General features: G+C 43.3%; 1 pseudogene; it reads right to left on the bottom strand.

The window, feature by feature from the left end:
* Nucleotides 1–21,718: 21,718 nt before the first annotated feature.
* LOC110553685 (small ribosomal subunit protein eS28-like) lies at nt 21,719–21,903 on the bottom strand (annotated as a pseudogene).
* Between the last annotated feature and the right edge of the window lie 3,008 nt (nt 21,904–24,911).

Raw genomic sequence — 24,911 nt, 5'->3', positions numbered from 1 at the left:
TCAGATAGTGATTGGTTGTGCCCACAACAGTCATGGCACTATTGCAGAAGAGAACTCATGTTATCTTAAGCCAGTGATTCTCAATCTATGGATTGCCACCCCTTTGGGGTCAAATGACCCTTTCACAGGGGTCACCTATCAGGTGTCCTGCCTCGCAGATATTTACATTATGCTTTGTAACAGTAGCAAAACTGTAGCTATGCAGTTATGAAGTTATGCAGTGATGAAGTAGCACTGAAAATAATTTATGGTTAGGTCATTACAATATGAGGAACTGCATTAAAGGATCATAGCATTAGGAAGGTTGAGAACCACTGCCTTAAACTGAAAGGCTCTAATAAACTCAAAGTACCTGTGACTCTCAGTCTGGTTTTCATGTGGTCAAGGGCTATGTAGAGAACTGGAAATCCAGTGCTTTGAGGTGTAGCTACAGCATTGTTTCCAGAGGAGAACAGATATAATTCTGAATGGACTGAATGGAAAGATCTGTCCTCCATGTAGAAGGTACCAGCCATTGCCTTGAGACCCCCCAAAAAACAGAAAAGAAGAATGACTCTTACTCTACCTTAGAATGGGAACTCTCTTCTCCTATAGTTAAACGTCAGCACTCTAGCACTGCACAGACTTTGGACTCTGGACTTGTCTCCTTGGCCCTCAGGTCTTTGCTTGCACTGAGCCACACTTCTGGCATTCAGAATCTCCAGCTTGCACATGGTCTGTTACAGAACTTCTCGGCTTCCATGATAACCTTGACAAACATACTCCTGAAGTGTACCTCGCCTGGCCACTGATAACTGAATTAAATGACGGATGGCATTAAACTGACTGGAGAGGGAAGGGAAGCTGTGTTTGTGTGTACTTGAAAATCGTTTTACCTTTTCTTTCCAATATTCCTCCCAGTTGCTGCAGTGTTGATGACATTTACCATTCTCTTTAGCAATCACACCTAAGCCTGCCCTATGGTAATAGAAAAGGGTCCTAATGAGCCAGAGCCTGCTTCCTGCTAGGAGAGCTAAAAATACCAGCCTTTCAGTTCCCTAGCCTCCTCCACGACTGGAGCAGGACTATGAATTACAACAAATGTATCAAACACTATAAGCAAGACTTTCTAAAGCTCCGTTTTGTTATGAAAGAATTTGAACTATTATTTCCTTAGACCTCGTTATGACTTCCCACTCTTCCAGCCTTAATGTCCTTTCCCTGAAAGCCCCCGGGCTGGCACCCGACCTTTACACCTGCATAAACAGGGTGCCTGTCCCTCACTCTGTACCATGTTGGTCATTAATGAATGGATTAAGCGGAATCTTAAAACTAAACTTCAAGTCTTCAAATGTCACTATGAAAACAACAAAGGTCAAACCAGTCAATTGAAACTCTGAAGAAAGTGCTTAAAATCTCTCTCAATTGTTATTAACTATATTGCTGAAAAAAAAAATAAGCATTTTAAGTGTCTTTAGAAAATCAGTTTTCTGGCTAAATTTATTTCCAGTTTGGTGACTTTGACCTAGAACTAAATGAGGGTAAAATATGTACAAGGGTCAGAAGGTGAAGGGTCAGAAGGTGACCTCTCTCAGCCACGCTCAGGACTCCAGGCTCTAACAGCAGCTGGGAACCCCTGAAGGAAACTGACTTCGTCTGCTGTGTCTTAGAAAGGTCTGGGTACGGCCAGATAAACCTAACGGTAGTTATCTGTGGGCGGCAGGGGCTGTATTAGAGGAGATTCCCAACCCGTCTATCTTTGTGTTTCCAACAGCAGGCATGTGGCGGGGTAGAAAACACACACAATAAGATAAAGACCTTCTGGTCCGCCCTAAAGTTTTTGACAAAGACGTGACTTTTGTCAGGTGGCAACGTATACCTTTCTGTTCTTGTTTCCACACACCTGTACGCTAGCATCAGTTCTAGATTAATAATAATAATAATTCACTTCCAAAAAAATAGCCTTCTCATGTAAATAGCCTTCTTCTCTAGTAAAACTGTTGCAGTCGGCTACTGGAGCACTGTCTTCTGATAACCAGAGTCGATCAGATAGCCACTCTGCAATTAGCTATCTGTGGCTGCGATCTGGTTAACACCCATCAGTGTTTCCCGAGTGTTCCCTCAGCGCCAGCAGTGTCCCGCCTTGGACGCTCATTAAAGATGCCGGTGCCGCGCGACTGTAAATCCCTGGGGTTGAAGCTTCCGGACCTGCGTTTCACGAGCTCTTTCTGTGATTCTCTCGTGCACAGATGTTAGGGAACCACTGCCCAGAAGTAGTCAGGACTGCTCACCGGGAGTTGAAATCACGTGTGTGGAAAAACGTGGCCCCGGGAACTCCTAAGTACCGGGGTACGGCCTGGAGCTCTGGGCGGACACCCTAAGCACCCAGGTGACCCCAGGGGGGAATCAGGGCTCATCCAGTTGACATTTCTCACACTGCTTGTCCAAATTTACGACCAGCGCCTCCCCCATGGGCCTCTTTCTCTTGGGACACTTCTCAACTTTCAGTTAGTCACCATCACCGGCAGACTTGCCATGAGCGCACAAAGCCTCTGTCTGAATTGCAATGGATTATTTTGGCATGTGTGGAAGATTCTAGACTGAACAGAGTAGAAGAGTTGCTAAGATGAATCCTGGCAACCAGAATTCACAGAGGACCCTGACAGGCTTTCTATTTTTTTTTAAGGCAGAATATATTTTGGTCGGAATATATTTTGTATTTTCTTTTCTTTGGAGAAGAGAGAATGTCAAAGTCTCACTAGATTCTCAAAGGCTGGCTTTGAACTCACCATCCTCCTGCTTTACCCTCCCCAAGCACTGAGATTAAAAGTGTGCACCACCATAAAAAATCTACTTTCACGTTGGTAAAGGCTTTGATGTAAATGTAGTCTTCAATTGGCAAAAGAAAAAAGAAAGGAAGGAAGGAAAAAGAAAGAAAGAAAGAAAGAAAGAAAGAAAGAAAGAAAGAAAGAAAGAAAGAAAGAAAGAAAGAAAGAAAGGAAGAAGGAAAGGAAGGAAGGAAGGAAGGAAGGAAGGAAGGAAGGAAGGAAGGAAGGAAGGAAAGAAAAACTCCTACTGCAAAAGGATAATCAAGTTACTCAGTCACAGCAAATGTCAGACAGTGGGCCTGAGTCCCAGATAACCCAAAGCCACCTCAGAGTGGGAACAGTTATCTTCCCAACAGAAAGGGGCTTTCAGTCAGACAGGTTATCTGTCATTTGTCAGCATAAAGAACAGCTTAGTGCTGAAGCAGGAGAGAGGGAGGGGGCTGTGAACACATAGATTGGGCTCACTGAAGGCCGTTAGTCGTCTTTAAGCTAATACATACTGATAACATGACGTGTTGCCCTTAGTGCACCTGGTGTTTCCAAACCCGTAATCAAGGCACGAACTGAGATCTGAGTCAGCCTCCATCACGGGACGAAGCCTCAGAGGTGACCCTGAACTGCTGTGTGTGTGTGTGTGTGTGTGTGTGTGTGTGTGTGTGTGTGTGTGTGTGTGTGTGTGTGAAATGAGCACTGCGAGGGATGTAATCACTGGCCTTCAGCTCGGGACAACGTGGCAATTGCAGATGGTGAAAGAGGGATTATCAGCTTTCTGGCGGCTAAGCGTCAGGTGGCTTCAACTTTGTAAAGTGGGTCAATATTTGGACAATTGATTTTTCTCCCTGTCCTCTCAGTCTCCAAATGTTAAAAGAAAGGACAGAAACAGCACTGGATGTGAGACACCAAAGAGACAGGCGTGTGAACCTGAGCTTTTTCTTCAGTTGCCGTCATGAAGAAACGTGAAGGCGTTAAAGCCAGAAACCAAGTGAACAAGCTGAACTCCATCTCACCCAAACTGCTTTCTTCCTAGACACACAAATAAGTGACTAAATGATGTGAAAGTATCACAACAAAGAAGTGAACACATATTAAATGCAGTCCTACTGGAGCGACCTCATTTGTTATTTTCAGAATTTTTTTTTATCTAGAAATTCTGTGTTTTTTAGAAAAATCACCTGAGGGACATCCTCCTAAATATGCTTTACATTTTGAGGTGTGTGTGTGTGTGTGTGTGTGTGTGTGTGTGTGTGTGTAAAAAGAAGGTGCTGCCACATGAGAAATTAACATACAAATGAAAATTCTTTGGAAACTTTCTAAACCACACAAACTCATGAGGCATTAACTCACCAAATAGTCCTCAAACACTTGTGTGCCAGGTAGGGGTCTAATGTTTGTTTCAAAGACACTGACATCCTACGAATGAAGTCAGACACCTGAGCAAATATTTAATTAGACGCAATAAAACGTGGTGCGATGATACAGATATGTAGATACTGTACAAAGAATTAGAAAGAAAACATTTTAGAAAAAAATAAAAATTAGTACAGTCCAGAATATTCTGTAACTTCATTTAAGAAATACCATTAATAAATCATTCTCACTGTACGTATCCAAACCACAATGCAATGAAAAGAAAAAAGAAAAGAAAAGAAAGGTTGCTTTTTATGAAACAGTAAAAAGCAAGAACAAAAATTTGAAGAGAAATTTTATTTCATAGTCATTTTTTAATGTCCTAACTGGCTCCATTGAATTTTACTTCATTTGTTTTCATTAATTTATTTATTCACTTTACATCCCAATTGTAGCCCCCTTCCTCCTCTCCTCCTGATCCCACCATCTCTTCCTTTTACCCCATTCCCTGTCCCCTACCAACCGACCCCAGCTCATCAAGTCGAATCAGGACTGATCTCGTCCTCTTCCCCTGCCCCTGTGGGGCTAGTGAGACAGCCTCGCCAGGGGCAAGTAATCAAAAAGCAGGCAAAAGAGTCCATGTGGGAGACAGCCTCTGCTCTCCTTACTAGAAGACTCACATGAAGCTCAAGGTGATGCTCATTTTTTGACTGGAGTATTAAAAAGAAAACAATTCATGTTAGGGGCAAAAAATATGAACAGCAGGACGCTTCACAGCTCTCGGCAGGAATTGTGCTGGTATGGGAACTACAGAGCCACACTCTGCCCTTGAGTTGTTACTACCTTCAGAGAAAGTAAGCAAATAACTGTAATATGCAAATGCTAATACCGAAGCACACAGAAGGCTGTTTCAAGTATACGTGGCAGCTAGAGGAGATAGATCTTCTTGGAGAATACAAACAAAGACACACAATAATTATGAGTAAAGTCCAAACCCTTGAAATAGGAAGCAGACAAGGACCCGCCGTTGACAGCTGTGCTTGGCACAAATCTGGCAGGTGTGAGTTTGCATACTAGTGTCTGCTTCAGGCAGGACTGGGCAGCACCTGGAGCCACAAGCACAGGTGTTGGGCATCATTTTGAAAATTTAGCTACTAAATTACAGTCTTCTGTTCTTACCTTCCAAACACCTCCAAATATTAACCTGCCCTTAGGCTCCATCTTCCTTAAAGAGAGTCAGGAACTTAAAACCAGCCAAGAGGGTATGAAGCCCAAATAAAACTAATTCCCATTGTTCTCAGCTGTGATCACGGGACCACCCTCACATCTAGTGAATTAAACCCACCAACAGGACCTGTGAGACTGATTCCAGACACCCCAAACAACTAAATACAGATAGTTTAAAAGTGTTACTTTGAATAACTCTGACTTAGTTCGTGCAACCCTGTCCATGTTGTTACAGGAATAAGAAACTAAAAATATCTCAATCCTTTTTTCTTTTTTTTTTTTTTTTGAGTTAAAATTCTGCAGTTTTAGGTTCAATAATTAAAAAGATCAATCATCCTTTCTATAAAAATTTGCAATCAGAAAATGACATAGAACTAATACACCATGCACCTTTTCAGTTTCACACATGCACACACAGGCACACAGAAGCTCCTCCATGCCTCAGAGAGAGCACCCTCAGAAATCCAAACACAGAGATGATTTCCCCACAACTGTTTCTACATGGTTAACTATAAATACCTATCAGTATGAAAAAAAAATTATACTTCACTTTTTTCAAAATTAACAAATTGGTTTTTTTTACAAGAATAGCAAGTTATTTTTTTTCACTGAATTTTTTTCATTACATGTCTTTATTAAATGTCAGTGTTATCTGTCACATATTTTGCCCGTTTTTCCCACTTGTCTCTGGTTTTTCTTATTGATTTATGGTGTCATTTTCAACAGTCTGAGTGGTAATTCTATCTTTGGAGTAATAATGAAATGGTAGAGAAATAGCAAATAATCACAAATAACTCCTAGGGTTTGGGTTTATTTATAAATCCCTTTATAAACGAGGTCAATCTTACAATAACATTTTTCTTTACCTATGATTTTTCTCATTTTTATTTACAATGCCTACTTTGGAGAAGAGACGTTTGCTCTTTTGTGTAGGCAGCTCTGCCCGTCACTAGCTCTGGTTTCTGGTCCTATCACCAGCATGTGCCTTCAGGGGATGGATGGAGGGTGAGAGAGCAAGAACAGACTCCACATTCTCCATATTTTCTTACTTTATCTTCCTTGACTTCATAGTCCACAACAGCACTACATCACACAGGAAACTGAGGAGACAGGCTTAAGAAGGAAAGCATTGTTAGATTCTGAGTGGGGCATATTAACTTTCAGATTTCTACAAAACAACCTGGTTGTATTGTCCAGCAGAATGTTGAAAGTGTACCCATCATCATAGCTATAGAAATAACCTCCCTCATAGACATTTGCAGCCTAAGCCTGGTGTTTACTTTTTGTTTCTGCTATATAATCTTTTCAAACTTTTCCTCTGGGTTGGACATGACCAACAGCAATCTTGAATTGGAATGGCTGTGATCATGCCCTCCAGGCCTTCACAAAACTGGGCTTGCTGTGGAGGGAGCAGCACAGATAATGATGGCCGCTGACTTCTTCAGGACTGTAGCCACCAAGCACTCTTCGATTGCACAGCATATTGGTTGCCTCCAAATACTCTGCAGTGGTGTAGCTGCCTTTGAGTCACCCATGCTCCCGTAAGTAACCCTACTAAATTCAGGAATTTAATCTACTCCCCTTTGGCAGAGTCACTTCTTTACATAGTCTCAAGGAAGGTCGTAGAGCTAGATTGGAACTCAGCCATCAGCTCAAACCCTTGATATAAAGGTGCTGGAATGAGCCAGAGGGATCTTCCTGGTGAGCTCACTGTCTCACAGACCTTTGTTCTTTCCCTGCAGTACAATTTTACACAGATTTTTAAAATGACTCTTAACGGAAAAGTTAGTCCCAAGCTCCTTGCAAGGGTTCCTAGCTGGTCCTCCTAGCACCACTTTCAAACAAATGAATCCACAGCAAACCTTGGTGTTATAGCAAGTTTGCTCCCTGTTATAAGACACATTTACAGTATATGAATGTGGACACTCGTTGGACACAGTTACCAACACCTGTTATTAAACTTGCTAGCTTAATGTTTACACATACTTTTCCTGAGCCCTTCAAATTTTTACATCAAAATACTGAAGGTTGGCAGGACGGACTGGCCTGCCCCAAAGTCACCTGGCCAGTAAGTGATAGGACCCAGATTTAAATATCCTTCGAGAGCAAGAAAGCCTGGCGGTCATTCAAGGACAAGAACTATATTGACCTGAACTCAGGAAGGGGTCTGGGCTAGAATATGGACATTTAGGACTCTCTTCCAGAAGGTCTGGAGTTGCATATTAGACTGGCTACATGAACATGCAACTTGAATCATTATAAAAGGCACTACCCTTGGTTTCATGTAGCCATCTTGATATCCTTAACAATCACTGAACAATGGATCTTGCATTTTCATTTTGCGTTAGGCTTTGAAAATTATACATCTAGGTAAATGATAATGCTCAAGGGATGTGACTAAGTTGAGAATACCATCAACGCAAGAAACAGAATCCTGGAAAACACAGCTTGGCAGTGTTGGCCAAGATTAAATTGCCCAGGAAGACTGCAGAAAGGAGAAAGAAACTAAACGGGAAGGGGTATAGCAATAAGTGAAGGAATGGTTTTAACACGAGCAGATAAATAACTGATTCTCAGAATGAGACCTTTGTCTTTTGACAGATTAGAACACAAGAAATAATGCTAAATATCCCAGAAGGAGAAAGACAAACATGGGATATACTCACTTATATAGACCTATAAGATATGATAAACATAATGAAATCTATACACCTAAAAAAGATAATCAATTGAGCGGACATGGGGTAAGATGATCAATCCTCATTTAGAAAGACAGATGGGATGTGCATTGAACGTATGACAGGAGTCTACTGAGCGCATCTGAAAGACTCTAACTAGCAGTGTTTTCAAAGCAAAGACTCATGACCAAACCTTTGGCAGAGTACAGGGAATCATAAGAAAGAAGGGGAGTTAGTCTGATGGGGAAAGGATAGGAGCTCCACAAGGACCAAATATATCTGGGCACAGGGTCTTTTCTGAGACTGACATTCAACCAAGGACCATGTATGGACATAACCTAGAACCTCCACTCAGATGTAGCCTGTGGTAGCTCAGTAACCAATTGGTTTCCCAAAGTGAGGGGAACAGGGACTATTTCTAACAGGAACTCAATGACTGGCTCTTTGGTCTCCCCACCCCCGAAGGGAGGAGCAGTCCTGTTAGGCCACAGAGGAGGGCTTTGCAGCCAGTCCTGAAGATACCTGATAAAACAGGATCAGATGAATGGGGAGGAGGTCCCCCCCATCAGTGGACTTGGAAAGGGGCACGGTGGAGATGAGGGAGAGAGGGAGGGAGGGACTGGGAGGGAATGAGGGATCGGGACACGGCTGGGATACAGAGTTAATAAAATGTAACTGATAAAAAAAAATAAAATAAAATAAAAAAAAGCTAAAAAAAAAAAAAAAGGAAAAAGAAATAATGCTGTCAGAGGTCAGCTGGAGCCAGATCAGGAAATCACAATGTGGGAGCAAGGGTACAGACACTATCTATGGAAGGATTTGGGTTATGCGATCAAGGGCCAAAAGACATATATTTTATGGTGAAACAAACAAAGAGGTGGATGCTGAGAAACCATGATAGATTAAAAAAATAAAAAGGACACAGAAGGTGTTGGTGCTCAGTAGCTGCTTTCTTCCACTGATACAGGAGCAGAACTACAGGTATGGAGTTAGGTGAAGAGATAAGAATCTATTCCAACTGAAAAAACAGACACCATGTCAGGAGAAAAAGTTGAGTGTTGGAACCACCGAATCCCTGAGCCTTTTCTCTGACTACACCTGGCACTCTCTTTCATAGTTATTATGAAATCTAAAATGAAAGTGAATGGCATGTGCCTATCTAATAATTTCTTATTCTTCAGAATTATATATGAAGTAGCCTGTCTCTTGATTGCTTTTACTCTATTATAGATCTCTTTCTGCTTGGGTCAGAATGGGGGATCCAAGTAAATTTTCTTGGTCATTCTCTAATTATATTCTTCTTTGAATTTGTTTCAGCTCCCTGAAACTCAAGGAAGCACCAAGAATTTTCATACACATCATCACATTAAATCTTCACAAGACTTCTGTATCACCCTCAGGATCATATAGAGGAGGAAACTGGGGCTCAAAGAGTGAAGGGTTAATGTTCAGAAACTATAAAAGATGGTACATATCTATAACCCCATCATTTAGGATCATGAGTCAAGAAGTCCGTGAGTTGGGGGCCAGCCTGATCTACGTACTGGGTGGAAGGCTAGACACATACATTGAAAGAACATTATGACTTAAAGTGAACATTCACAGATAGTCCTGTTATTTGTAAACTGTTCTAATCAGCAGATATTATTACGTGTGTGTGTTGTATGCAATATACATGTATGGGTAAACATTGCCTGTGCATGTACATGTAGAAAGCAAATGTTGATGTCAGAAATCATTCTCGACACTTTTTTTTTTTTAAAGACAGAGTTTCTCCCTAAACCTGGAGCTCACTGTTTCCACTAGCTGGCAGGTCAGTGAGCACCCAAGACCCTCCAATAGCCACACAGGGAGCGCTGCAGCTGTAGAAGCATGACTACACTGTCTTAGTTTGCTTTCTGGTGCGCTGAAAAAGACCAGGACCAGTGCAAGTCAGGAAGAAAATGGTTTACTCATCTTACAGTTCCCATGCCACAATCCACCACTTAGAGGAGTCAGGGCAGGAATCCCAGGCAGGAACCTGGAGGCAGGAACTGAAGCAGAAGCTGTGGAGGAGCGCTGCTTATGGGCTTGTTCTCAATGGCTTCCTAAACCTGCTCTCTCATATATAACCCAGGGCCATCTGCCCCTGGTTGGTACCTTCCACAGTAGGCTTAGCCCTCCTACATCAATCATGAATTAAGAAAATGCCTTGCCAAACAGTATAGACATCAGAAGAGGGAGAAAACAGGGAACAGGACAGGAGCCTACCACAGAGGGCCTCTGAAAGACTCTACCCAGCAGGGTATCAAGGCAGATGCTGAGACTCATAGCCAAATTTTGGGCAGAGTGCAGGGAATCTTATGAAAGAAGGGGAGATAGAAATACCTGGAGAGGGGAGTTCCACAAGGAGAACAACAGAACCAAAAAATCTGGGCACAGGGTTTTTTTCTGAGACTGATACTCCAACCAAGGACCATTCATGGAGATAACCTAGAACCTCTGCACAGATACAGCCCATGAGAGCTCAGTCTCCAAGTGGGTTTCCTAGTAAAGGGAACAGGGACTGTCTCTGACATGAACTCAGTGACTTGGTGTTTGATCACCTTCCCTGAGTGGGGGGCAGGGAGGAGGCAGCCTTACCATGCCACAGAGGAAGCCAATAAAGCCAGTCCTGATGAGACCTATTAGGTTAGGGTCAGATGGAAGGGGAAGAGGACCTCCCCTATTAGTGGACTGGGGAAGGGGCATGGGAGAAGAAGGAGGGAGGGCAGGATTGAGAAGGGATGAGAGAGGGGGCTACAGCTGGGATACAAAATGAATAAATTGTAATAAATAAAAATATAAATTTAAAAAAATAGAAAATGCCTTGCAGGCTTACCTACAGGCAATCTGATGGAGACATTTTTTTTTTCACTGAAGTTCCTCTTCCCTGATATGTCCTGCTTGTGTCAAGTTGACAGAAAAATGAACAAACAAACAACAACAACAAAACCTAACCAGGACACACAGCCGCCTTTCTACACAGAGATGTAAAACTCTGCTAGAAATCCAAACCCTGGTCCTCAGGTCCTCATGTTTGCAGAGCAAACACTTTACTTCACCTTATAGAGGATCAAGGTGACTTGCCCAAAATCACAAGTAAGTGAAGTCAGTCTTTTTAACTTAAAAAAAATCTATCTATCTTCAGCAACTAAGTTCAGAGTTGTACTTCTCCAGTGGACCACATCAGGTGTGCGTGAGTTACCCCAACAATGCTGCCTAAGGTCGTACAGCCTTCAGATGGAGCCAGAGAAATGGGCAGAGGGTTTAGATGAGTGGAATTGGGGGTTTCCCTTGAAGACGGCTCGAAAAAGAAAAAAAAAAAATACAGAAGAATTGGATACAGGTAATTGTTCTGTAGGAAGCTGTCCACCTCCGGAGACTGGCCATGGGCTTGTCCAGGTGGCAGCTGTGGATCCTCCGTAGAGAAAGTGAACACAACACCAGCTTCTCTCACTATGGGAACAGAAGCAGAGGTCAGAGCAAGGGTAAGCAGCTCAGCCAGAAGTAGCGGAAATCCAAAGCAGCCGGGGGCAAAAGCCTCAAAAACTAGGGGAGCCTTGGAAATCAAAGCTTAATGAAAAGTCAGACCCTAGAACAAATCAAAACACAAAGTCTTGGTCAAAAACAAAGTAAGTGAATAAATTCTGAGCCTGTGCTAAATTAAATTCTCTTTTACAGACAATTGCCTCAAATCTTCACAGAGCCTCTCGACGCTCCTCCGTGCTGTGTGAACCAGGGCCCTGGCTCGGTAGAAGCTCAGGGGGCTATCCTTCAAGAATGCCTTTTTGGCTTCACTTAGCAGTGGTGGTGGCAGCAAGTTCCCGAGATGATGCACTCCTGACAGCGTTTTCTACACAAGCTTACACCCAGTACACCCGATGCCTCACAATGCCTCGTCCCTACCGCCATGGCCACAGCATGACCTCTGAATGTCTTCCCGTGGCTTCAAGCCAGGGTTCATTACCTTGTCCTCGCACTTCACACTGACCTCTTTTTCTTGAAAGCTTGCTGAATAGAGTCCACAGGTTTCTCAAACTGAGAAATAACTTAGATATAAGCTATGGCCTTCATTCTTACTGGAAGAAGAGAAGATGTTAAGTTTATATATGATAACTGTATGTCAAGTGTACGCGTGCATGCATGTACATACATACATTCTCACACTCCTCACACATGCCACTGGCAGCTACTCTAAAGTTGATTTCCCGAAGGGATAACTCAAGTCGGAGGATTCATCATGAGAGGATGACATGAGCTGTGAGCTTTGCCAGAAGCATTAAAATGAATGAGATGGTTCTGCTCCTGGCACTAGGCCACCCTGCTTAGGCTGCAGTGATATCGCAGGCCTGCTGGTTCATCAAGCAGCCCTCCAAGGACAGCTGCTATTTGGTGGGTGAATGCATTTCTGTTTGGCATGTGTCCTCACGCTGTTGAATAGCTGAAGTCTGTCATTTACCAAAGCAGACACAGAAGGATTCTATTCCCAGGATTTGACTGAAGACATGGCTGACTAGACAGAATTCTTCTCTAGCAACTTTATCTTATACTATTTAATCCAGCATATTTCCCCATCCATGTCACTTACCTTCCCCAAGTGGGTGTTTACGATATCTTAAATGTTTAGAATAGTACACTACTTTGGAAAATAATTTGTCAGTTCTTAAAAAGTTAAACATAAACCTGCCAGCTTCCCTCTGCCATCATCCCTCTCCTATGTGTTTATGCAAGAGAAACGAAAGCATATGTCCACACAAAGACTTATACAAAAATGTTCTCAGCAGCTTTGTTTATAATAACAAGCATCTAAAAGAAACCAAAATGTCCATCAACACGGGAATGGATAAGCAGATCGTGGTACATGCACATGATGGAATATTATTTGGCAACAAAAAGGGATGGAATGTGGATGCAAAGAAAAAGTATTCAGAATCATAGAAAAATTAGGCTGAGAGACAGAAGCCAGACCCAATACCCCAACACCTCCCCCCCTCTGAAAAAAAATCATTTTGCCTGGTTTAATGTATACAAAATGTTATAAAAGAAGAGCTGATCTATAATAATGGAATGAAAGCGTGAGTGAGTACAGATAAAGATACTCTGCTCATTAACTTGAGTGTGGTGATGGCTTCACAGATGTCTGGATTGTCAAAGCTGAACAATTCCACAGTGTTAAAAGATGTACTGCCCATTACATTCCGTACAGGGAAAATATAAACAAGATTGGTGATAGGAACTGTTTGACTAAAACATTGCACAATCAGTAAAATATTTGCTACACAAGCAGAAGAGCCTGAGCTTGGGTCCTCAGCTTCCATGTCACAACAAGGTGGGCACTGATGGCGATACCTGTAATCCCAGCCCTGGAGACGATAGGATCCTTAGGGCTTGCGGACCAGGTAGTCTATTTCAATGAGAGACCTTGTCTGCAATGGCTAAGATGGAAAGATTGAAGAATGGGCATGCATGTGCTGCTCCCGCGTGCTCACGTACACAATGTACAGTAATTCACATAATAGAAATCACCTGCAGCATCGTGGGAGAGCTGGCCCTGGAGGCATGAGAGCAAGCAAAGCTGACCGCTCCCCTAGCCAGCTTCAGTACTCAGGAAAGTGAGCTCACACACATTGTGAGAGTTGTGGGGGAGCCAGCCTGAGGATAGGAGCATGGGAAAGCTGGTCCATCCATTCATCTCCCATGTAATGGGGTGGATAAGGGAGAGAGATCCTTCCCTCCTCTCATCCCTCACCACCTTCAGCAGGCAGGAGACCTGTTCCTGTCTCTCATCAGCTGCAGTACACAGGAAAATGAGCACAGTAGACCTGACCCAGGTGGCAGGGGTATGGGTGAGCTGACGCTGAGGGTGCGAGCATGGGAGAGCTGCCCTGCCATTTGTCTGCCATGATGTGACATGGGAGAAGGAAAAGTGCCTCCGCTCTAGCCCCTTGCCACCTATGACAGGCAGGAAAGCTGGCCCTGATGTCATCAGAGCAGGAGAGCTGACCCTGCCCCTCAGCTGGGCAGCACAGTAAAGCTGGCCCTAGATGTAGAGGTTGCAGATAAGCCAGCCTGAAGGGTGTGAGTGTTGGAGAGCTGGCCCTGCCTCTCTCGTCTATTGGGTAGTTGCAAGGACTAGGGAGACACTGCCCTCCCTTCCCTCATCTCTTACCATCTATCGCAGGCAGGAGAGCAGCGCCCAGGCTCATGAAAGTGGGAGAACTGGCCATGTCCCTCACCAGCTGCAACACTCTGGAGAGCGGGTCCTGCACCTCATCGGGGCAGCAGGGTAGAACAGGCCCCAAGAGAGTGAGAGCAGAAGAGCTAGTATGCTGACCAGCTCAGATACCTCTCAGGCCCAGATCCAGGGCTTTGAATTGGCCCACCCACCCCAATATCTGCCTCATCAATCAACTGCTAGAGTGCATAAAAGGCATGGTCCTGCAGATCCAAAACTACGAGATCCCCATGACACTGGGCAATAATAGGATATCTGAGAAGAGTCCCAGTGGGGTTCTAGTATTGATGGAGTAGTAGAAGCCAGAGGCCTTGTACCAGACCAAGCATTGCAATGAACATTTGTAAGCAAAGAAGTGTATATGCTGTGGGACACACTGTGACACACTACAGCTTCCACAATGAGATTTTGTTTTCTCTATTGTGGAGGAGGTTAGGAGCAAGTACAAGGGGAGGGGAAGATGGGTGGGACTGGGGTACATGATGTGAAATTCACAGAGAACCAATGAACAACAAATCACTTCCAACCAGAAAAATATATATATATATATCTGAACTTAAGGTGAGTCTTCCTACTTCAAATTATTTAATTAAGAAAAAAAAATCCCTCACAGGTGTGTGAAGTCACTTGGGTTTTAGTTAATTCCAGATGTAGTCAGGTTGACAATCAAGAATGGCCATTCATCACAACAACCAACCTAAACCAGAAAACTACAGAGGACACATTTCACTAGGCTGTTTAGATTGCTCACCTTGACTTGAGGTAAAGAAGAAAACATCTCCCATCCATTCCCTTGTATTTAATAAAAGCAAGTTATAGCATACCCTTAGCTGCCTTAAAAAATACTTGCATGACCTTCAATCTCATCCCTTCTATTCCTTCTGTTTATCTTCCAGTGAGGGTTAAGAAATGAGAGTCAGGGTTTCTGATAAGAAAATTCAACAAGGTTACCAGTATAAAAACACTGTTCAAAGTCTATTGTGTTCCTATGCACAAATAAAAAAAAATAATTTTAAAATCTTATTTGCTGAAATAAACCCAACTTCATCTTTATAAGATAGCTATGACAAATTTAAAATATTATTAAAGAAAATAGAAGGCCCCAATAATGTATAAGTATGCCATAGATATAATTAGGACGGAGAAATAAGACAACCATTTCTCTAAAATATCTATAGATGCACTATTCCCTCTTTTAAAGAAACCGCTGTCAATAGTTTAATATCATTTTACATTAACACAAAGTTAAGTAGTTAAGATTCGTGAAACTCTTGTGGAACAAAAGGGAAGGAAACAGGAAAGGAAGGCTGGGCATACAGCATTGCCAGAGTAATTTAAGTCACAGAGGAGAGAAAGGGAGGTGTTTGTGCAGGAATGGGCTGATAACTAATGAGCAGAATGGAGAATCAAAAATAGATTAAAAAAAAACAAAAAAAAAGAGAATTTATTTGAAGGTTTGGCATCAAAAATAAGTTGGAGAATGATAAGCTTTTCAACAAATGGGAACAGAAGACAAAGTAAAAGTAAATTCCAGCCTCAAAAACAGTCGTATAATAAACAGTACGAAGATTAAAACTTCAGTACTAAAAGAAAAACTTTTGAAGGAAGTATTGGAAAGGTCCTTTAATAAAAATACAACAAACAAACAAACATGGACAACTGTATCTATGTCTAATACACTTTTGGGGTCTTTTTGATGGGCCCAGTGGAGAAGAACCTTAACTGCCACAACCAGCTTTCCCATTTAGTTCTATAAAGCCACCTGAATCATTGCTCCAATCTTCTACTGTCAGCTAGACTTTTCCCTTCAAAGGAGGAGTGATGTGAGCAAGAGATAGAAACTGGGCACTCAGCACAGGATGGTAACCCCAAAAGCATCAATTTAGAATGAATTTACTTCTTTGTCTGGGAATGCCAGAAGGGAACTAAGGAAATAAGCAGAAGCGTTATTGCTCTTTGGAATAATTACCTCATTGCTCTAATGAGATAATGTACGTTTTCATCCTAGAATCCCTGCTCCCAGCACAGTAGCTTTCAGGGTAGCAACCAGGCAGCTTTGTAACAAGCTTTGCTTTTCCTTCTCTGCTTCCTGCCTCTGTTCTGCCCAACACTGCTGGCTTCCTTACTTTCTCTAAAGTCCCACTCCCTCATGTAACAGACCCCTCTGCTGCTCTAACTTAAACAGCACGACCCACACCCACCCCACCTCCCACCCCACCTTCCATTTTCTGTCTTCTGGCACTGCTGTAATTTACAACTTGCCTGCCCTGGGAATTTTCTTTTAAACTTGAAGACAAAGAAAATTGTCTTCAAGTAAAGAAGGAGTGGGAGGAGGAAGAGGAAGAGAAGGAAGGATAATAATAGAGCTGTCAATCAAAAGATATCATAAGGAAATCAAAGCAAGCTACAAAGCTGAAATGAGAATATTTACATGCACACCACAAGCTAGTTCTAAATAGATTAGATGAAGAGCTTCTACTACATCATTAAGGAAAAAAGTAGAAAAGTAAAAGCAGCTAACTTGCACACTATAAATAAGAGAAAACCTGGGTGGTCAAAAAAAAAAAAAACCTAGGAAAAGATATTTAGCCTCTATAGTCTTTGAAACAATGAACAGTGAAAACAAACTCTGTAATTAAAAAGTCCACAAGGACTAAGCATTGGAGGGGAAAAAGCAATGGCAAGCTTTCTCTCTTGCCTATGAGATTATACACAATAGATTTAATGGTACTGTTAGTGAGTCTTGATAAATATTTTTGGTTTTGGTTTTATTTTGTTTTATTGGTAGTGGTGGTGGTGGTGATATTTTTGTTGTTGTTGTTGTTTTGTTTTGTTTTTTTTTTTGTTTCTTTGAGACAGGGTCTCACTATATAGCTCTGGCTGTCCTGGAATTTGCTCTGTAGACCGGGCTGGTCTCAATGTCACAGAGGTCTGCCTGCCTGCCTCTGCCTCCAGAGTGCTGGATCAGAGGCATGCACCATTATGCCAGGTGTTTTACATGTTTTTAAATGTGTAAGGCTGATGGGACAGAATGCTGATCATTCTGGAATCTAGGTGGTAGATACAAATTTTTGTTATATTACATCATTTTTTCTTTTATTTATTTAATTATTCACTTCACATCCTGATCACTGCACCCCCTTTTTCCCTCCAGTCCTCCTCCTTTTACCCCCCCCCATTCTCCCTTCTTTTTCTCCCCATGGGTACCAACCCGAGGTTGCACATTAAGTTGCAGAAGGGCTGGGTGCATCCTCTCCCACTGAGGCCAGACACAGCAGCCCGGTATGGAAAGGAGATCCAAAGGCAGATATCAGAATCAGAGAGGGCCCCCCACATACACACTCCAGTTGGAAGAACCACATGAAGACCAAGCCGCTCATCTGTTACATACATTACATCAATTTTTAAAGCAGTCATTCTCCAAGCTTTTATTTTGAAATAGGTTTAGTTGCACAGAAATTGCAAAACCAGCAAAGAATTCCTGTGTACATTTCGTCCTATTCCACGAAATTGTCGTCTAAGCACAATACAGCACCCAAATCCGGGAACTAATGATAGTCCTATCTACCCTGCAGGTCTTGATCAAATATGTCTGGCTTTGTAATTAAAACAATTCTATGGCTCTGCAATTCTGTCACTTTAGAGCAGACTGAGAGTTAAGTTGCTGTTGGCAGGGACAAAAAACACATTTCTGAGAACAGAGATAGCTATGAAGATAAATTGCACAAGGGATAGGAAATATCTCTCCTTTTCCTAAAGATATTTGGGGCAGTTGAAGGTCAGATAATTGAATTTTTTTCGATGTTGCTCCTACAGATCTTTATGTTTACATGTACTAAATAGGAAATTTTAATCCAAGTGATTTTTAGAAAACATGTTTTATATTTTTATTATGAAAATTTGGGGACATGAAAACACCTGACACATTTATTCTTAGAATAACAATATCGCTTTAAATCCTAAAGCGGCTCCAGACAGAGCCTGAACATGTAAGTTTCCAAAAACACTAAAAAGTGGCAGCATTCCTTCACTCCCTTTTCTGTCAACAAACATTTGATGGTCTCTCCCTCTCTCTCAGCTTTCTAAAAAGCTTTCTCGGTTGAGATAGATATTGTCCAGGCACTTAATTAAGAGAGCATATGGAATTCAGAGTGTTCCTGCTTGGGGAAGGATTAAACATTTTCTGTCTCTAGTGGTTCAAGTGCCTGGAGACTAGACTGGGAATCGGTGGATTATTTAAGACTCCTTCACTGGGTTGGCTTCATTGAGCTCTGTGGCCAAATCTCAGGAACTCATAGCACAGAGGGGTTAGGCCAGTGCAGGGGAGAGAGCAGAGTGGAGGGCTCAGGTGAACTCACTGCTCACTCGCGAGCCCAAGAGCCAAACTCAGCACTCACAGACGCAGACCACATGGCTGCCTTCTGGACTGTTCTCAAGGTTGGTGGCTAAGCCTTTCATTCCCCTCTCCTTCTCACACACAAAGATACACAGACACATGCGGGAACACACACACACACACATACACACATGTTCTACCTCCCCAGCAAAGGTCCAATGTCAGAAGCCCAGCCTTGGAAACAGGCAGGAAGCCAGCTGGAACCGGTTTGCTGCCACCCGACTTGAGGAGATGAGGCAAACTAGGCAGAAGGAGAGAGCACAAGTCGAGGCCTGTGTTGTAACAGCAGCCGAGTCCTGCCGGCAGCGGATAGGTGAGGGTAAGAGACTCACTCCTTGTCTTCTGGGAATCATGGACAGAGGGTATAGGACCTTGCCAAACACCAGCATAGCTCGAGGAAGAGGGCCCATGAAGGCCACAAACCCAGTGCACCCAAGGGGCCGCTGCCTCACTTCACGTTCGTTGCTTACCAGACCTCAAAATATCTACTCGACCAAAAGTTCTCAGGGGAGTGGAGATGGAGAGCTTGCGCGCTGCCTGAACAGAAGCCGTACCTGCTCTGCATCCTGTCATTTTGGAACAGAAGTGATGGGGAGGGGTTTCTTGTGTAACAACTGAGGCCAGTGACTAGCCTCCAGGGACAATGATTTATGCTGGAAAAATGCCATAAATTTGTAAAATGGCTCACATCAGAGGCCTTCAAATCAGGGGGAGGAGGCTGAGAGCACAACGAAGACTAGGGGTTTTGGTGGAAACACAGAAGGGCCGAGAGAACGCTAATTTATCAATCTGGAAATGCGGGGGCCCTGCAGGACTCAGTGGCTGTCAAGTCAAGCACACGCTCCAGTTAAAACAGTGATTCAGAAGAACCTTCTCTCAGTTCAGCTTGTAAAGACTCACGGAGACAAGGAGCAGAAAAGGGCATTTTGTGGTGCAATCGGGGAAAGAAAATCTATCACATCTAACTCTGCTTCAACCTGTGCTTGTTTTCAATGGATTTAGAAATGAGGGGCATTTGAGAAGCATTGCTGAAACCGGAGAAAACATAACCAGAAATACAATAACTGCCAGTGTGCCACACAGACATTAGGCTAATAGGGTAATCACAGAATTGGCCGCCTCCTGCAGCCCTCTGAACGACCACATGAGATAGCAACTGTCATTAGGCCCATTTTATATGCAGGGAGACTGGTGCTTGGATGTCGGAATACTCCCCCAAACGAATTCGTTCCCAGTGTCCAGCCAGCCAGGGTTTCATCAGCTTTCCCTGTGTTGTGGCTAAAATGACGTAGGCTTGTGTCTCCTTCCACGAGAAGCCTTCCCCTTTTCTGTGTCACACTGCCACATTCTTTGTGTCAAACACCCCAACCCTGCTATTGCAGCTCCTCTTTGATGGTGCATTACACCATCCACCACGTTCGTTATGCCCTCAGCTGTCTAGACGCTGAAATCACGTGGTATCAGCCCATTCGCTCTGCCTTGAACCCTCTGCAATCTCAGGTACCCATTGCTAAGCTCATACTCCGGTGGACATCATTGCATTAATTTGTAGCTGTCACTTAATGACGTGAGAAGGTATTTGTGATTGCTGGGAATGGAACTGGTTGGGAAACTGCTTGCCCACTGTGCCTCGAGGTCCGAATTTGATGAGCAGCATCGAAATCATAGTCTTTTTAAAACTATTGATTTATTAGGTATATAGTGTTCTGCCTGCATGCCAGCAGAGAGCACCAGATCCCATTATAGATGGTTGCTGGGAATTGAACTCAGGACCTCTGGAAGAGCAGCCAGTGCTCTTAACCTCTTAACCTCTGAGCCATCTCTCCAGCCTGATGCCCAGCATTGAATAAGTTAGATGGTAGTTCATGCCTGGAATCCCAGCAGTCAGCAGCTGGATACAGCAGGGTACAGGTCATAGTCACCCTCAGCTACATAACAAATCTGAGGCCAGCCTGAGCTACATTGACCCTGCATCAATAGTAATGAAGGCCTTTTACAAACCAGTTAATTCATCTGGAGATTATGATCTACTCGTCTTGGTGAGAAAGGTTTCAAACTTAAGTGTTTATAGCTCAGGGTATTTTTTTCCAGTATCGTGTATTAAATCTAGATTCGCCTTGAATGGACATCAAGCACTCTACCACTGAGCTACATCCTCAACTCACACTATCAACAGACATGAATGCAGCAATGTATAATGAGTGGCCCGTATGTAATGGAATATCCATTTTATAAATTATTTCTTTGCCAACCTCTGCTTAATCAACCACGGCTTACTCACAGTTAATGGCCACATCTACTTTCTCTAAGAGGAAGCAATGATTTGATAAATGAAGATTGATTGAGCTGCACTATCTCCAGAGATAACCTATTTATCATCATCAATGACCCTGGAACTATAAGCATTTCAAAATCATTTACAGGAATGAAATCCATCATTCACAAAACAAATGGCAGGTGTGTCAAGGCTGTGAGGAGGTCTTTGCTGTTCAGCACTTCCCCTCTCCTGCCTGCCTGTTCTCAGTGTAGTCCATATCTCCAGGATCTTTGGTAATCTTCCGTCACAGTGAGCTCACAAAGAGAACTCTCCGTGCTGTCTTCAGGAGACCTGTGACAACTCTTGGCCGCTGAGCTCTTTCAAATTTCAAATCAAAGATCAAAACTAAGTTTGTTTTACCTTGCTTAAAACAATTTCTTCAGAGACACTGTTAGTGAAGTGGGCAGATGTGCCCACATGGGCATCTGAAGCTTGCTTGGAAGAGATGTAATCTACGCATTTCTAATGCGGCCACTTCTGCTTCTTGTGTACTTTAAAAACACTGCTGCCGTGGGCATTCTGAAGGGAGTGTATGTCCAGGGGGCTGTACCACATTTGCTCATCAGTCTTACCCCTCCCATGGGTCTACATTGGTTGATTTTTTTAAGCGTTAAAATAATGCAAATACTTTATTTAACAGTTGCAGGTTGTCCCCTGGGTTCAGTGGTGGATTTGGAGGACCCAGCAAGATCAGCACAACTTCCTGGCCTCTCTTTCTGACTCCAATAAAGTGAGCACACCGCCCTGTTGATAGAGCAGCTGGTGCCATCCATACATTCCACACGCACAGGCACGCACTGTCCCCGCGATCCCGTCCTGCCCAGCACTTTGGTTTCCCTAGCCAGCTAGATAGGGTGCACGCAGCTCATGTCCATGATGGCGGCAACCTGGTGGAGAGGTTCTTGGCTGATCTTTTTAAGTGTTAGCCTCATACTCGCCTCCAATGTTACTCTCTGTGTAGCTCATTCCCTACCTAACAAATCACGGCATCTAGATTGTCTCTGAAAACGTATATCGAATTTGATATCAAAGAGTCTTGGGAGATGGCTCAGATCTTCCTGCACAAGAATGAGGACCCAAGTGTAGGTGCCCTGCTGGCTGCGGTAGCTGAGCCTGTAAGTCCAACAGCTCACGTGGTGGAAGGTGGGTCATGGAAAGAGGAGATCTCCGGATTTTGTTAGTTCAATGAGATCCCCTGTCTCGAAAGAAAGAAAGAAAGAAAGAAAGAAAGAAAGAAAGAAAGAAAGAAAGAAAGGAAGGAAGGAAGGAAGGAAGGAAGGAAGGAAGGAAGGAAGGAAGGAAGGAAGGAAGGAAGGAAAGCAATTAGGGAAAACACAACATCAACTTCAGGTCTCTACACTTGCACATGTAAATCCATCTACACCTACAGTATACAGTAGACACACGCACAAACACACAAGACAGCACACATCTTCAATCTCCAAAGACGTGGCAGGTTTGGCCCACTGAAGTGAGTGTGCATGCGTCTCAGACTAGACTTCTCCTAAAGAAGCATACAAAATGGAAATCCAATTTCGTCCCTCACTAAGATATTCCACACGTCATGTTCCTTCCCTGCTACAGACAGAAACTGTGCCCTTTAAAAAAAAAAGTCGAGGGTGGCATGAGGAAAGCTGTGAAAGAACAGCTAATCCTAGGGAAAATACCTCTGTCAGCACACCTCGGGGTCAGCGCTCTCTTAATTACTCACTGCCAACTGTCGAATTGTGAATGGCCTATCAGTGCTGTGTGTTGAAGGTCTCTGTAGAGCTCTGTAGTTCAAGGCTGTCCCTGGCTTGCCATGCTCTAAACTTTAAGAGCAAAGAAAAGCAGCAAATCTCTGTTTAAAAACAGAACAACAAAACCTTGAAAAAGATTGCCACACCCATGCATCCCAGGAAAGGGGTATATGAGGAATGTTAGCTCAGTGGAGCTCTGAGGTTAGAAGTCGCAATGAAAAAACTTCCTCGGCAGCAGGAAGGTATTCATCATGTTATATAAGTTATAAACATTATAAAACAGATAAAACATAGTCCAAAAAAGCAATAAGCAAGTCTTCTGGAACTAAGTTGATGCTGCAAAACTCTAGATTATAAATCATGTTTACACAAGACGAAGCTTGAAAGAAGTTAAACTGTTCCGAGAAGAGAAGCATATTAAACTGTGCATTCCATCATAGACTAACGGGAATGTAGATCTCTGGATTATGGATTTGGCTACCCATGAATACATCAAGTGACTCGAGAACGGTGCATGATCCTAGTCTGTGCAAACTCTTTTGTAAACAGTGTCCAGTGTTAGGCTCCGTGAACCAGAGCTGGCGCTGTGGCCTGTATAGAAATTGCCCAGCCAGGACTCCCAGGGACCAAGAAACTAGTATAATGGCACATGCAGGAAAGCAGTGGAGAGGACCACAGCCTTGTCATAAGGTGCAGCTGCCAGCCGTAGTGCTGAGAGGAGATTGGGGACTGACTTCATGAGAGGAGCCAGAAATGTAGGACTTTCATGTAAAAAAAAAAAAATTAAACTACATTTTAAACATACTGAACTAACTCAAACATTAAAACACTACATGAAGAAAGCAATCGGAGCACATCTCTTAGACAGAGCTGGAGTTTATTCTATCAATATGGGATCCCTTTCTCAACCTCTGAGACATGACTGTGAAATAATTAATGCTCCTCTTGTGATGAGGGTGGTGTGGGAAACTCCCATCATTTTCCCTGAGAAGGCAGCAATACTATTTTCAGGTCTCCTGACATTGCATCATGTGATAGGATGGGCGGTGCTTCCTGCCCTGCAAAAGATAGGTCTAAATTCTATTCCATGGAACCCGAGGCTGGAACTTTAATTTAAAAAAAATGGTCTGGGTGTAATTAAATCAAAGGCTTTTTGTATGAGATCACCCTGGATTACCTAGGTAGCCTTTACAGAAGACACACAGAGGGTGGGCTGAAGAATATGGGAACGCTTGGACACTGGACAGAGTCTCAAGCCATAGTCCACCCCAAAGCACCAGAAGCTAGAGGAAAAGCAAAGGGCAGAATTCTTCCTGGAGCCCTCAGAGGGAGCACAGTCCTGAGGATGCTGTCGCTTTGTCCTTCTGGCTCGCCAAACTGTGATGAGGTCACCATGCAGGCAAGTATGGGATAGTTTGAAAGAGATAAACAAGGAACCCACACCAGGCACAAGCAGTAGAGGCAATTCCACCAAGAGCCCAAGATGGCCTTGGATGATACTCAGTGTGACTCACCAGTCCTAAACCGTAGATGATGTGACATTCCGGTCCGGAGCCAAGCATCTCTGCAGTTTGATCTGACAGCGATAGACCAGCTATGTTCAGAGGCCATGTACTGTCAGCTTACAGACATGCCTTTCTCCTGGCTCCATTGCCTCAAAAAAAGGGACATTCCAAGCTCAGCTAGAACATGGATAGACAAAGAACTTCAAAACACCACCAGTGGGTTTCATGAGGATGGGTGTTAATAGCATAATTCCTGTGGACAAGTTAATAAAAGGAAAGTTACAGGGCAATTTTGAATGTTTTCAGAGATTTAAGTTTTGTTTGTTTGTTTTTTAATGTGAACTATGTTGAAACCACAATGGTTCCTCATCTTGTTGCTCTAGCTTTGAATAAATGGAGAAGCCTCTCAGCTCTCATACTGCAACACCACAGATCATTTCAACATGAAGAACTGCCATGGTTCCTAAGCTGGTCCTGGAGAGCTAGGAAAGAACTGGGGTGTGGGCAGCCAGAATGCCCAACCAGCCAAATTTGAGGTAGTCTCATGTCAGAGAAACTCAGAAAGCTACGGGACTTTACATAGGCTTGCAAGGAGAATGGTGGGCTGTGACCCTTATTGGAGAGGATTGCAGATGTTTG

Source organism: Meriones unguiculatus, chromosome 6 (assembly GCF_030254825.1).
Source record: "Meriones unguiculatus strain TT.TT164.6M chromosome 6, Bangor_MerUng_6.1, whole genome shotgun sequence".
In the NCBI taxonomy this organism is placed as follows: domain Eukaryota; kingdom Metazoa; phylum Chordata; class Mammalia; order Rodentia; family Muridae; genus Meriones; species Meriones unguiculatus.
The sequence above is the reverse complement of the archived record's forward strand: the minus strand, read 5'-3'. Positions and strand labels throughout refer to the sequence as shown.